Source organism: Podarcis pityusensis (genome assembly GCF_964106645.2).
Source record: "Podarcis pityusensis genome assembly, chromosome: 8".
Classification (NCBI taxonomy): domain Eukaryota; kingdom Metazoa; phylum Chordata; class Lepidosauria; order Squamata; family Lacertidae; genus Podarcis; species Podarcis pityusensis.
Window position 1 is genome coordinate 47,895,316 of NC_138033.1, and position 12,080 is coordinate 47,907,395.

At 44.7% G+C, this 12,080-nt stretch overlaps 1 protein-coding gene across 18 annotated transcripts in view; it reads left to right on the forward strand.

Annotated features, from left to right (window-relative positions):
• Nucleotides 1-12,080, forward strand: part of ZFHX3 (zinc finger homeobox 3) — a 350,144-nt gene that overhangs the window by 183,102 nt on the left and 154,962 nt on the right. For 14 of the 18 annotated variants that reach the window (XM_081018497.1, XM_081018496.1, XM_081018494.1 and 11 more), the window contains one exon: nucleotides 5,103-5,263. The exons of the other annotated variants lie outside the window; for them this stretch is intronic. The gene's annotated coding sequence lies outside the window, so the exon portion shown is untranslated. The remainder of the gene's footprint in view (nucleotides 1-5,102; nucleotides 5,264-12,080) is intronic. 18 annotated transcript variants of the gene reach the window in all.

The following is a 12,080-nucleotide window of genomic DNA, read 5'->3' on the forward strand; positions in this document are numbered from 1 at the left end:
CCAGGTTGTTGAGTGGGGCACCCGGATGTGCAAATTCCATCTCTGCTGAGGGAACTGCAGTGGCTGCCAATCAGCCATGTTCAAGGTCTTCTTGTTAACGTAAAATGAACAGTTCTGGACAAGGTTACCTAAAATGTCGCATGTAGACCTGTAAAACACTTAGATTATCTGGAGAAATTCTTATCATGGGTAGTGTACCCTATAGCATATCATAGGGTAGTGACCCCCAAATATGCATTTTCTGCTGTTGCCTCTGAACTACAACATGTGCTTCCCACCTCTGTATGTGAAGCAGCAACCAGCAGTTGCTTCAGTTTTCTTGTTAAACACATATCTCTCCCCCCCCCCCCGGCTTTCTGTGACCTTGGAATCAGAACTTGTTTTTAATTGTTAGAATTCCTCGAATTCCTTTTTTTGTTTTTATGTGCTTTAAGACTACTGTTTTACCAGTTTTATGCTGTATTTTTGTTTTAGTGATACTGTTTATTGTATTTATGTTGTGGACTGCTTAGAGATTTTTTTAAAAAGTAAGCAGTTTATAAATGCTTTAAAAAAAATTCTATGGAAAAATGAAGCACTGGATTTTTTTCTGTCCCACATTGCTGCATAAGCCACACTTGTAACTGAGAATGATCCTTATCTACATTTTTTTTAAAGGGCCCTACCCATCTCCAGTGACTTCATCAGCTGGAGTTGTAATTCCCAAGATTTCTCCCTCTGGGAACATTTGAGTGGCCTGAAAAAATGGTTTTGGAGTCAGAGCAGCACAAGTTTCCTTTTTGTATTAACTGTGGATTCTGGCCTCCTAATAAAGGAGTCATGTCGCCCTTCCTCTTTCATCTCTCTAGTCCAGCCACCCTTATTTCTACTCTTATGGGGCTTTTTCAGGTGAATCATTAAGCAAAAGATACTTGAAGCTGTAGTTTAATTGATCTTTTTTTTGATGGGAGGGGAAGAATATATATTTCCCAGCGGTGCTCAAGTCACCTTGGATCACCTTTGTGGTCAGAGTAGCTGGTTCTGGCAATGAATCTGTGGGTTTGTTATGATTAGAAAAATAGGTGTAGGTCTTGGGAGCCTTGAGCTTGTGGGCAAAGCTCAAAAGTAGTTGGAGAGCAAATAGGCTATTAGGATGTCTGTTGAATACAGTCCCAAACAAGACAAAAGCGTCTAAACACAGCATAAGAAACTATATACTCCCTGATAAATGCACCTCTGCTCTTCCTTGCTTTAGTGCTGTTGTGGTTTGACAATTATAGAGTGCCAGTAGGGGACTAGGCAGTCTGCATGCCCTGGAAGTGGCATGGGGTGCATCCAGGTGCACTGTTGGCACTTTGGGGTTCTATACAATGCCTGGAGAATCATCGCTATAATACCTTCCAGTCTAATAACTTAGTTATGAATTAGAAAGCAGGACAGCCTCTATTTCAGTGAAAGATTCTGACATGAGATGATGGAACTGCAAAAAACTTTTTCTTTTTTTCTCCCTGCTGGATTTGTGTAGGTTGACACCTCACACAATCTTGGGTCACAAGAGGGGAGTATTGTGAGCTGCAGGACTCCACAGGAACGTCACAGTGAAAAGGGGCCCTTCTTTAGGGGTCTGGGTTAGGTGATTTACCTTTGTGTTGTTCACACATATTTTCCTGCAAGGTGGGTCCAGTGTAATGAAGTCATATGGCCCTGTTTCAGACTTTGTTGTGCTTTCTCTTCTTAAGTTTTTGTTGAGAGACATTTCATTTGCTCACTAAAAGCAATTGCTACAAGAGAGGAAGTACGCTCCTCCCCCATCTTGGACAGAGGTATCCTGCCAAGTATTGGTGAGGGCCCTGCTCTTGCACACATGAACACTCTCTTCAGGAGGTATGGGGGACTTCCCCTTAAGAGTTTGTGCTCTGTTCAGTTTCTCTGAAATGAACATTGGGGGTTTTTTTAGGGGGTGGGGGCAATACATGGCTCTTCTGAATAGAGTGCCCTCATTGATATCTGTTGCCTTAGGTCTCTTGGGAGGGAACTAGCAGGGAACTGTAGGGTAGGAGATTGCTTGGATTGGGTGAGGGCTGTGGAGTGTTTGCCCAGTTCAGCTTGTGGTTGGGGAGGGCAGGGCTAGATGCTATGTGGTTGTCAGCTGCCATGCTTCCTAGATTGTCTTCTTTCTCTGGGCCTGTTTTAGAGATGGCTGACTCAGTGGCTGTTCCTGAATTTTGAAAAGCTTCCTTTTGTGTCAAGTTCTTGTAGTTCTCTCCCCCCCCCCCCCCAAGTATATTTGAGAGTTGGGACAACTTTTTCCTTGCTTTACATAGAGGTAAAAAAACTACATTCTACCCCCACAGAAGCAAGCATTCCTCAGTTTTGTGGGATATGTGGCTTAGTCTAGTGTCAGAGTCAGTCAGGAAGCATAGGTAGTGCTATGTGATGGCAACAGCAAGAAACCTGACTTGAGACGTGTCATGTTAGTTGAAACTATTTCTTTGGAGGGTGCAGTTTGAGGTGGGGGGAGCTTTCTAAGAAGGAGAAAGGGCCCCAGGCAGTTGAAAGTACAGTGGTACCTCGGGTTACCTACGCTTCAGGTTACATACACTTCAGGTTACAGACTCTGCTAACCCAGAAATAGTGCTTCAGGTTAAGAACTTTGCTTCAGGATAAGAACAGAAATTGTGCTCCGGCGGTGCGGCAGCAGCAGGAGACCCCATTAGCTAAAGTGGTGCTTCAGGTTAAGAACAGTTTCAGGTTAAGTACAAACCTCCGGAACGAATTAAGTACTTAACCCGAGGTACCACTGTACCATTTATCTGAAAGTCTGCAAAGTTTATCAATGTGACTTGGGGTTGAGCAACTCTTCTATCCCTCCCCGCCCTGCTGTTGCCCGTTTTTCCAGGGTGGGATACACAATAACAAATGAAATGCCTTTAATGTAAGAGCCTCCAGAGGGGCAGCAGCTTCCTCTGGGAATTTTGAAGCATGTAACTTCTGCATCATTGGGCCTCAGGACAAACACTCTTCCTTTCTGCCTTTAGCCTCAATCAAAGAACTTTCTTTCCCAAAACAATGGGGAGGGGGTGTCAGTTCCCATCATTTCCAATTATTACGACAAGGTGGCATGTGGGAGGGCTGCCTTGCTTTGCAGACTAGGGAGGACATCTGTGTGCCTGGGAACATCTCATTGGCTGTCTGTCCTAGGCTTGTGCAAGAACCTGATCTTAGCAAAAACGTCTCAGATGTGTGGTTTTGAATGTTGCTGTCTCCTGGAAGGCTGATGCTATGCCAAAAAAAGCTTGTTTGTGGCGGGGGGGGGGAGCTTGGGCCTTGTCACAGGAGTTGGGTTGGTGTTTGTGCATGGTGAAGTGGCAGTAGGGATGGCAGGATTTTCATTTCATGCTGTTTTCCTTTTCTACCCAGCCACTGTTTGCTGCCTCTGATCTTTGATCTTGCAGTTAAATTATCCCCCCCCCCCTTGCTTCCATTAGCTCAGTATTGTGGTGGTTCAGACTTGACTGCACATGAGAATTTCAGTTGTGTGAAAGTTGAGTGGATGTGCCATAGAGAAAAGTTTTGAAGGGCTTGGAGAGCTAACCAGCAGTAGTTACCGAGACATAAACAAGGACTTAGGGTTGGTGCATCCTTCTCTATTCTGAGAAGTGAATTGCAGATAAAAAGACTAGAATCATAAAGCTGAAGGAAGCCTTGTAGCCCATCTAATCCTGCTCCCTGCTTGTTGCAGGAAATGCAGGGATCTAGAGCAGGGCAGTCCAACTTTTCATACCAAGTGGGCTGTAATAGTACTTCAACCTTGAACCCATACATAGGGAGTATGAGGCTAAAATTTGACAGCCCCCCCCCCCCAGCCCTTCCCAAAGCCTGATAGGTGAGGTGCTGAGCTTTGGGAAGGAGGTGTGAGGCTCTGACAGGGTCCTAGAGCCCTCACACCTCCTCCCCGAAAGGCAGCAGTGTGCTTAGTAGGCTCTCCTGCTTTGTGGAGCCCATTTTGCTCCCTGGTATACTCCAGAGCTTAGAGTGAGGAAACAGGCCTGGAGATGGCTTGAACGTGAGTGGAAGAAAATGCAATCAAATGCTGGTGAAAGCTCATCATCAAATCTACCTACTGGCAATGAGGCCATTGCATCCTCATTGTGCTGTTTGACAGCTTTTCTGGGTAGTATGGGGCCTGATACAGTCTGGCCTGAAGGAGGCAGTAGAACTGATGGCAGCTTGCTGTGACCTGTTTCCAAAGCATTTTTAGGGGGGGGGGAATCACTTGCATCCACTGGGATCTTGACTCCGCTGTTAAAGCAGATGACTATCAAATGGTGTCTAGAGTCCAGTCCTGTTGTGTTTGATGAGTTTCAGTTAGTAAGGCTTGAAGATGTGGACAAGGTGCATGCTTCAGTCAGGGCAACCAGTTGTGCTCTGGACCATTACCTCTCTTGGCTAAAAAAAAACTAGCAGGGAGGGGACAAGTGGCTAGGCCAGAGAGGTGATTAATACCTTCCTGAAAGATGGGGTGGTCCCTACCTGTTTGAAGGAGGCAGTGGTGAAACCACTCCTTAAGAAATCCTCCCTGGACTTGGAAAATCTAAAATTACCAACCAGTTGCTAATCTCCCCTTCTTGAGCAAGGTTATTGCATTGGTGGTCGTGGACCAGATCTAGGCGCTTTTGACAGAAACAGATCTAGGCGCTTTTGGTAGAAACATTTCAATCTGAGTTTAGGCCTGGTTTTGGCACAGAAACTGCTTTGGTCACTCTGTATGATGACCTCTGTTGGGGTAGAGACAGGGAAAATGTGTCCCTCTTAATTCTCCTCAGCCTCTCAGTGGCATTTGATACCATTGACCATGATATACTTCTGGAGTGGCTGTCCAAGTTAGGGATGGGAGGCACTGCTTTGTGTGATTCTGGTCCTACTTAGATGGTTATTACCAGAGGGTGATGCTTGGGGAGTGCTCTTCAGACCTGTGGAACCTTCAATGCGGGGTTCCTCATGGTTCAATTTTATACCCTATGCTGTTGAACATCTACATGAAACCACTGAGTGGAGTTCTGGAGTACATTGTCAGCAATGTGCTGATGACATACAGCTCTATTTCTCCTTTACATCTGCAGGTGTGGCAGTGGATGTGCTGAACCGTTGCTTTGCCTGGTTAATGGACTGGATGAGAGCCAACAAAACTGAAGCTCAATCCAGTTAAGACTGAAACACTGCTAGTGGGTGGTTCCCTAGACTGGATGGCTGGGAGGGGGTTACACTCCCTCTGAAGTGGCAGGTACGTTGCTTGGGGGTACTTCTGGATCCTTTGCTGTTGCTTGAGGCTTCAGTGGCTTCAGTGGCATGGAGTGTCTTCCATCAGCTTCAGTTGGTGGCCCAGCTGTGCCCCTATCTGGACAGGAGTAGCCTAACTACTGTTGGCTATGCTCTGGTAATCTCTAGGTTAGAATATTGCAACACATTATATGTAGCTCTGCCTCTGAATATGGTTTGGAAACTACAGCTGATGGGCCGGTTGCTGGTTCCATAAACTCGTCCTCAGTGCCACCACCCTGTAAAAAGCATTATTGAGTAAAGCTGTCTGGACAACCTGCTAAGGCAGAAAATAACACAATAAAATTCAAAACGGTAACAAATAATTGCATATTTATTCAAAATCCAATTAAAACTATTAATTTTAATTCAACAAAATAGATGAACCTGATCCAGTGATACCAGCTTTTTGAAGTTTGATAATCATTCCCTGTCATTCCCTTGCCTCTTAGTGCCACCCTAGGTAAACAAACCGCTCCCCAGGGGGCTGCAGCCCCCACTTTCATAACCCACTGCTCTAAATGGTGGCCTATAAATATTTTTAAATTGTAAAAGTGCAAACAGTCTAGAGCGCCTTTTCTGTTGTGGCGCCCTTGTGTAGGAACCATATTCTGTTTGAGTTACAGCAACCCCCACATTGATAGTATTTCAGTGCCTCCTGACAACTCCTTTTCTTTCCCAAGCTTTTGCTGTCAATTAGCACCATTTTGTTCTTCATCTGTTTGCTTTGGATTTACTACTTTATGGTGGTTGTTATAAACATGTTGATTTTATTGTAATTTTACATTGTGCTGTCCAGTTGTATGCTTTGTAATTTTAAAAGGAAAAGTGTTATAAAATATTTTAAATAAATAAATAAATAATAACATATTTTGAAAAAAAATAATGCAACAGCACAGAACAAGAGCTCCAGTCGGTAATAAACTACTGGAGCTTACAAAAATTAAAAACTAGAAGTCAGCAATGCTTAAAAAGTTATTTGCCTAGTGCTGAAATGACAGCAAAGTAGGAGCCATGTAAGCCTCCCTTGGGACAGTTAACGAATCCTGAAAAGCACTCTTTCATTTGCTACCTGCTTTACTTCAGATGGAGGACACATCCAGAGAAGGCTCTTGGATGTACATTTTGGCACACGGGTGTATTGATATGAGAGAAGATGGTCTAGTAGGTACCTGAGTCCTGTACCATGTAGGTCTTGTGTCAGTATTATTAATTGAGCCTGGAGGTGAACAGGAAGCCAATGAAGTGGGTGGGATAAGAAGCCACCTCCTGGGTCTTGTTGACATTGTAGCAACTGCATTCTGAGTTAATTGAAGTTTCTATTTTGTCTTCAAGGCAGCCCTACAGAGAATGTATTACAGTAATCCAACCTGGATTCAATAATTTGGCTATTGAGGAATGTGACAGGCTGCCTATTGAAAAGGGCAGATCAGTTTGTTCATATTTCCCCTTCAACTGACTGCCATTTAGTTTCCATGCCCAGTTCAAAGTGCTGATTTTCTCAGGGAATGTCTCCTTCCATGGGAGTTTCTGACTCTTAAGATGTCTAAGGAGGTCCAGCTCTACTTTCCACAACAGTCATACTTCAGGTTACAGACGCTTCAGGTTGCGTTTTTTCGGGTTGCGGACCGCCGAAACCCGGAAGTACCGGAACGGGTTTCGACAGTCGCGCATGCACAGAAGCGCTAAATCATGCTTTGCGCATGTGCAGAAACACTGAATCCCAACCCATGCATGCGCAGACGCGCTGCTGCGGGTTGCGGATGTGCGTCCCACACGGATCACGTTTGCAACCCACTGTATATGAAGAAGTTAGGCAAACCTCTGCAATTAACAGGACTTTTTCTGTGGCGGCCCTGACATTCTGAAACTCTGTTGCAGGAGCAGTTTGTTTCAACCACCTCTGTGCTTTCCTTGCAGAGCCAGTTGAAGGATATTGTTTTCCAGAGTCTCTTTAATTTCTGCTGCTGATACTTGTTCTACTTTTGTTTTGATGCATTAGATCTTGCTGTTAGTTTTACTAGGATTGGTTTTGTTATTGATTGGTTGTTAGTTGCTAGTTATACTGTGTTAACCTGTTAACTGCCATGACTTTTTTATACACATCTTTCTATATAAGTAAAATTTCTTCAGAGCAAACTAAAAAAATCTGACTCCATTTTTTTTTCCAATTTAGCTTTTAAATAATTGCAATTCAGGACCAAGCAAACTGTATCCTCCCGTCGCTGCCTTTAAAGCAAGGGAGAACAGAGCCCAGGCTTGTGGGATGTACCAGAGCCCCAAGAGCCATCAACTGGAGCCACATGCAAAAAACAAAGTTGAAATCAAAATAGATGATGCCTCTGTGCAGGTGCTGAGCATACAACCTTGTTTTGTCACTGGAAGTGAGCTAAGCTTACCATCTTCTCACCTTCCAAGCCTCATCCATTTCTACAGTCTAATTTAGGGTGGTTTGGAGTCATTTGTTGCCACTCTTAAACAGGTGGGATTCTTAGCTGAGCTATTGCAAATCACCCAGAAAACTACCAGTAGATCCCAGTCAACATTATTTCCACTCATGCTCTAAATGGTGGAAGTGTTTGTTCCTAGGAAAAACACGGGAGTCCAACACACTCTTACCTGGCAAAGGTGTGTTGTCTTCTGCTGTCCTGACAATAAGCAGCCTTGGGTTGAGGATTTAAAAAACAAAACCTAGAGAACTCAGTGAAAGGCTTTATCATCCGTGTTTCTGTGTGCTTACACTGGTAAGATTATACCAGGTAAGATGATAGAAATTTTGCTTTTTCTGAAAACTTTAGGGCACCCCATCCCTTAAATATCAAGTCTGAAGCAACACTGCTTTTGTGATCAGCACCAGGTTTGCCTTTGGACTGTGAGCTTCATGTTATGCTGCCACCTGCAGAATGGAACCAGCTGTCTCTGGAAGCCTGAGGCAAGGGGTGGGACTTGCCTACAACCTATGGAGAGCCCAGTGAATCAGTAGATTTTGGTGTCTGTGGTCAAAAGGTGAACTTTTTTTGGAGGGGGGGAAACTAATCACTTGGGCAAATAGCAGTGATACAATAAAAAAATCTTCAATTGGAATAGAATAGAAATACTCTTACTAGTGATTACAAGATTAGCAAGATTCTGACTGCTTTATTCATCACAGCTTAGCTTTGTCTATTCTTCATGACCACCTTTTCACCTTCTGATGGTGAAATGAATTTGTAGAACACTTTCCGGAGAAACTGCCATGTAGGGAATTCTTGCCTAGTCCTGCCCCAGCAGAAGCTCTCCCAATCTTGCATTTCCTGTTTTTGCAGAGTAGCCTGGCTAATCTGTTGCAACCAAAATAGAAGTGTTGTAGCCGTTCTCAAACCCATTTTGGTGCTTGGTGTATAGAGGCTAGTCTGTTGAGGTATAGAATCATAGAATCATATGTCCCAGCCCTCTTTGTACCGGTACTTTTCCTCTTCTTGGTATCCTGTGCAATTGCCTTGTGCTTCTGTTTGCACAGATGTGAGCCCCTCCCCCTCCCTCCCTCCCTTTTGAGGAAGTTGGCAGGCTGCCTCCTTTCAATGACCCACCTAGAGCTGCTGTCCAGAGTAGATTTGTATATACTAATGGCCTTGACTTGTCCTAGCTTGTTTGTAGTGATTTGTGACTGCATTTATATGCAAATACTAACAACTTGCTGCTGAGTTAATTGGTGCTTTTCTTTTTGCTTCCTACAGCTTTGGGAAAGGGTTGGTTTCTTTTTATTCCAACCCTCTCTGGCTCTATAAAGATATGTATCTACCACAGTGAGGCTGAGGGTAGGTAGGGATAACCCCTGAACACATGAGAGGTGGTTTGCAGGAAGCTCCTCCTGTCACCCTCTTGCAACTATTGGGTGTGTGTGTGTGTGTGTGTGTGTGTGTGTGTGTTTAACACACTGAGCTTTCAAGCATGGCTGGAGTTTATGGAGGGTTTAGTTTTTGAGAGAGAGAAAGAGTCTATCTATATCTATCCCTCCATCTATCTATCTATCTGTGTCTGTAGTGTGTTGCCCTGGATTAGGAGAAACAGCTAAATGGTTGCAGGAACTTGATGCCTTGGAAAGCATTGGCCTTTATGTGCTTCCTCATAAAAATGGTACATATTATTTAGGGGATTGAGTAGTCCCGTCCCGTTCCCAATCTTTGCTTTGGGCTTTTTTAAAATATGTGTGTATATTCCCCCGCCTTAATATACAGTTCTTCACCCAAAATCAGATTCACAAATAAAAGTGTAAAATATGCAACAACAAATAAAATATGTTAAAATCACAAAAACCGCATTGCTTCAGAACAATCCCTAGGCAATACATTCTACTAAATGGGTTCATCTAAAATATTAAAAAACCAAATTAACCAACATCATTAGGAGGTACCAAAATCTTCAGTAAACAGCAAAGCTGAGCTCACCTCCAGAGCAGGGAATTCTACAAGAAGAGTGCCAAGGTTGAGCAGGCATTTACTCAGGTCACCACTCCCTGCCACCCAGCCCTTGCCCAATAGTTGGTCCTTGAGAAATGGTTGGGGAGGAGGCAGCTGTATCATTGTACTTTCCCTATCACCCCCAGTTATTAGATTGCTCCCCCTCAGATTTTCTTTGGACAGGAGCAGCTGCGATTCTGAAGCCAATCATGCTGTTTGTTGCTTGGACATGCTTCAGGATTCTTTCAGCATTAGTCTATGTACTTTTGAAAAATCATTGGAAAGGCCTGGAGCATGTGCTTGTGTGCAGAAGGTCTCATATTCCAACTCTGGCATCTCCACTTAACAGCTCTTCCACTGTGATACCCTTTTGCCACTTGCAGTAGACTGGGGTGGATGGACAAATGGCTTGCCTCTATAAGGCTGGCTAGTGTGCACCTTGAGCATACCTATCATTCTGAAAATGCAAACCTCAATGGTAGAGGACATACTTTTTGTTGTTCTTTCCACAGGATGTTTGCAGAATATCCAGTTTGCAGAATGTCCAGTAATACCTTTCTTCCAAGTGGCAGAATAGGTTGTGCTACTGAGAGAGGTGCATCTTTGAGCTGCTTCCAAATGAAGATGACTTCTGGCAAAAGTAATTTTTAAAGGAAATGATATTAAGATTGCATGTTTATGAGTACTGTATTTCATTCAGTTTTCTTGTGACTGATGTGTAGAAGGAATGGGCTGTTACTTGGTTCAGGATCCAGTTAGGAAGGGAAAACTCTTCCTCCTTTTTTGTTTCCTTTCTCTGCATGGGGGTTAGGAGTCCATTTGCTCTTGCTTGGATCGAAGGCCACAACTTGTATATTTCTGGAGTCCCCTCCAGGCTTTCTTTGGCTGGGGAAAGCAATGGGGACACAATTTTCCAGATAGTCCAAAGTTTTCTGGCTCTTGCAGTTTGTACCTAGAGAGTGTTGAGTCTTCCTCCTATTCTGCCCTGCAGCAAAGTATTTTTTTACAGTTACTGAGTCAGTGAGATTTTTTTTTTTAAGCCTTTGTTTTTGCTCTTGAAAAGTAGGGCTGGGCTGTGGCTTCACTGTTGCAGGCAGGGAGCAGCAGAGACTGAGCTGGCAGCGCTCTCCAATCTGTGCTGACATGATTCCCCCCCCCCCCTTTTGTTTGAGAGGGAGAGAGCTACACGGCACACTTTGCCTGTTTGGAGAAGTTTGTGTTAAGTGTGAGGGAAAGGCGTGTTTCACTGTCCAGCCTGCTGTGTCTGGCATCTCCAAAGTAGCTCCTATGTCCCAGGCCTTCCTTGCATATGTGGTTAGAGGTACAGGGAGGCAACTGGAGGACTCGGGGAGCAGCATTTATTTATTTGCTGCTCCATATCAAGAGTTTGTGGCTAGAGGGTTGCCAGTATCCTGATCATGACAAGGAAAGAGTGGCACCTATTCCTTCTTGTGGGTGCCTCTGTAATGCTGAGCCCTGCAGCTGGCAGGCACTCTGAAGGAATTTCTCTTCCCTCTCTTCTTGTGGTAGGGGCAGACCCTTGAAGGGCTTGGTTTTCCTTCAACATTGTATTTTTCAGACTCCCACCCTCAAAGACAAAAGAGGTCTGGAAGTACAGACCTGTCCTGCTGCATTCCTGAGCAACTTGGTTTTGATTAACTCAAGGTAGGGGGTGGTGGGGGTTTACCTTACAGACAATAGGGATCTAAGTGCCTGAGGAAGATGCTCACCACCCCCATCAGAAGCCCAGAGTTTGGCTTTTCAACCTTTCCTTCGTTCCATTTTGGCAACCTAGGCATATTATATGTTCTTGCTGGGCTTTGTGCAGGTTAGACGCCCCCCTTTCTTTTCTCTGTGAAGAAGCACATTCTTGTGTTAATCCTGCTATAGGAAGAATGCCAGTGGCTCTAATGTTGTGCCTCTGCTGTGGAGGGTTGAGTGGGTAACGGTCCCTTCATGGAAGGGTGGATGAAAGCTCCTCTGATGTGGTCTCTTTCTCTCTAGGTGCTCTTAAGTTGAATGTTGACCGGCTGTGGAGGGATTTGACAAAAATGTATTAAAACCAGTGGGAGGGGTGTATGTGGCTGATTTCAGCAGTGTAGCATGGTTTGCCGGGACGCAGGGCGGAGTTTGAACAGAGCCCACTGTGCCAGACCAGCCCTCGCCACCAGAGTGACCCCCCACTGGAGCCAAGCTGCAGTGGTGTGGTGGGGGGAGCAGCTGCCAGAGTGATGGTCCCGGGTGCACTATTCTGGGGGGCTCTGCACATTTGGCTTCTCACGCTGCCCTGCCAGCCATTCACCACTTTGGGAGGCTGGAATCTGATCTGAATGATTCGCCGGG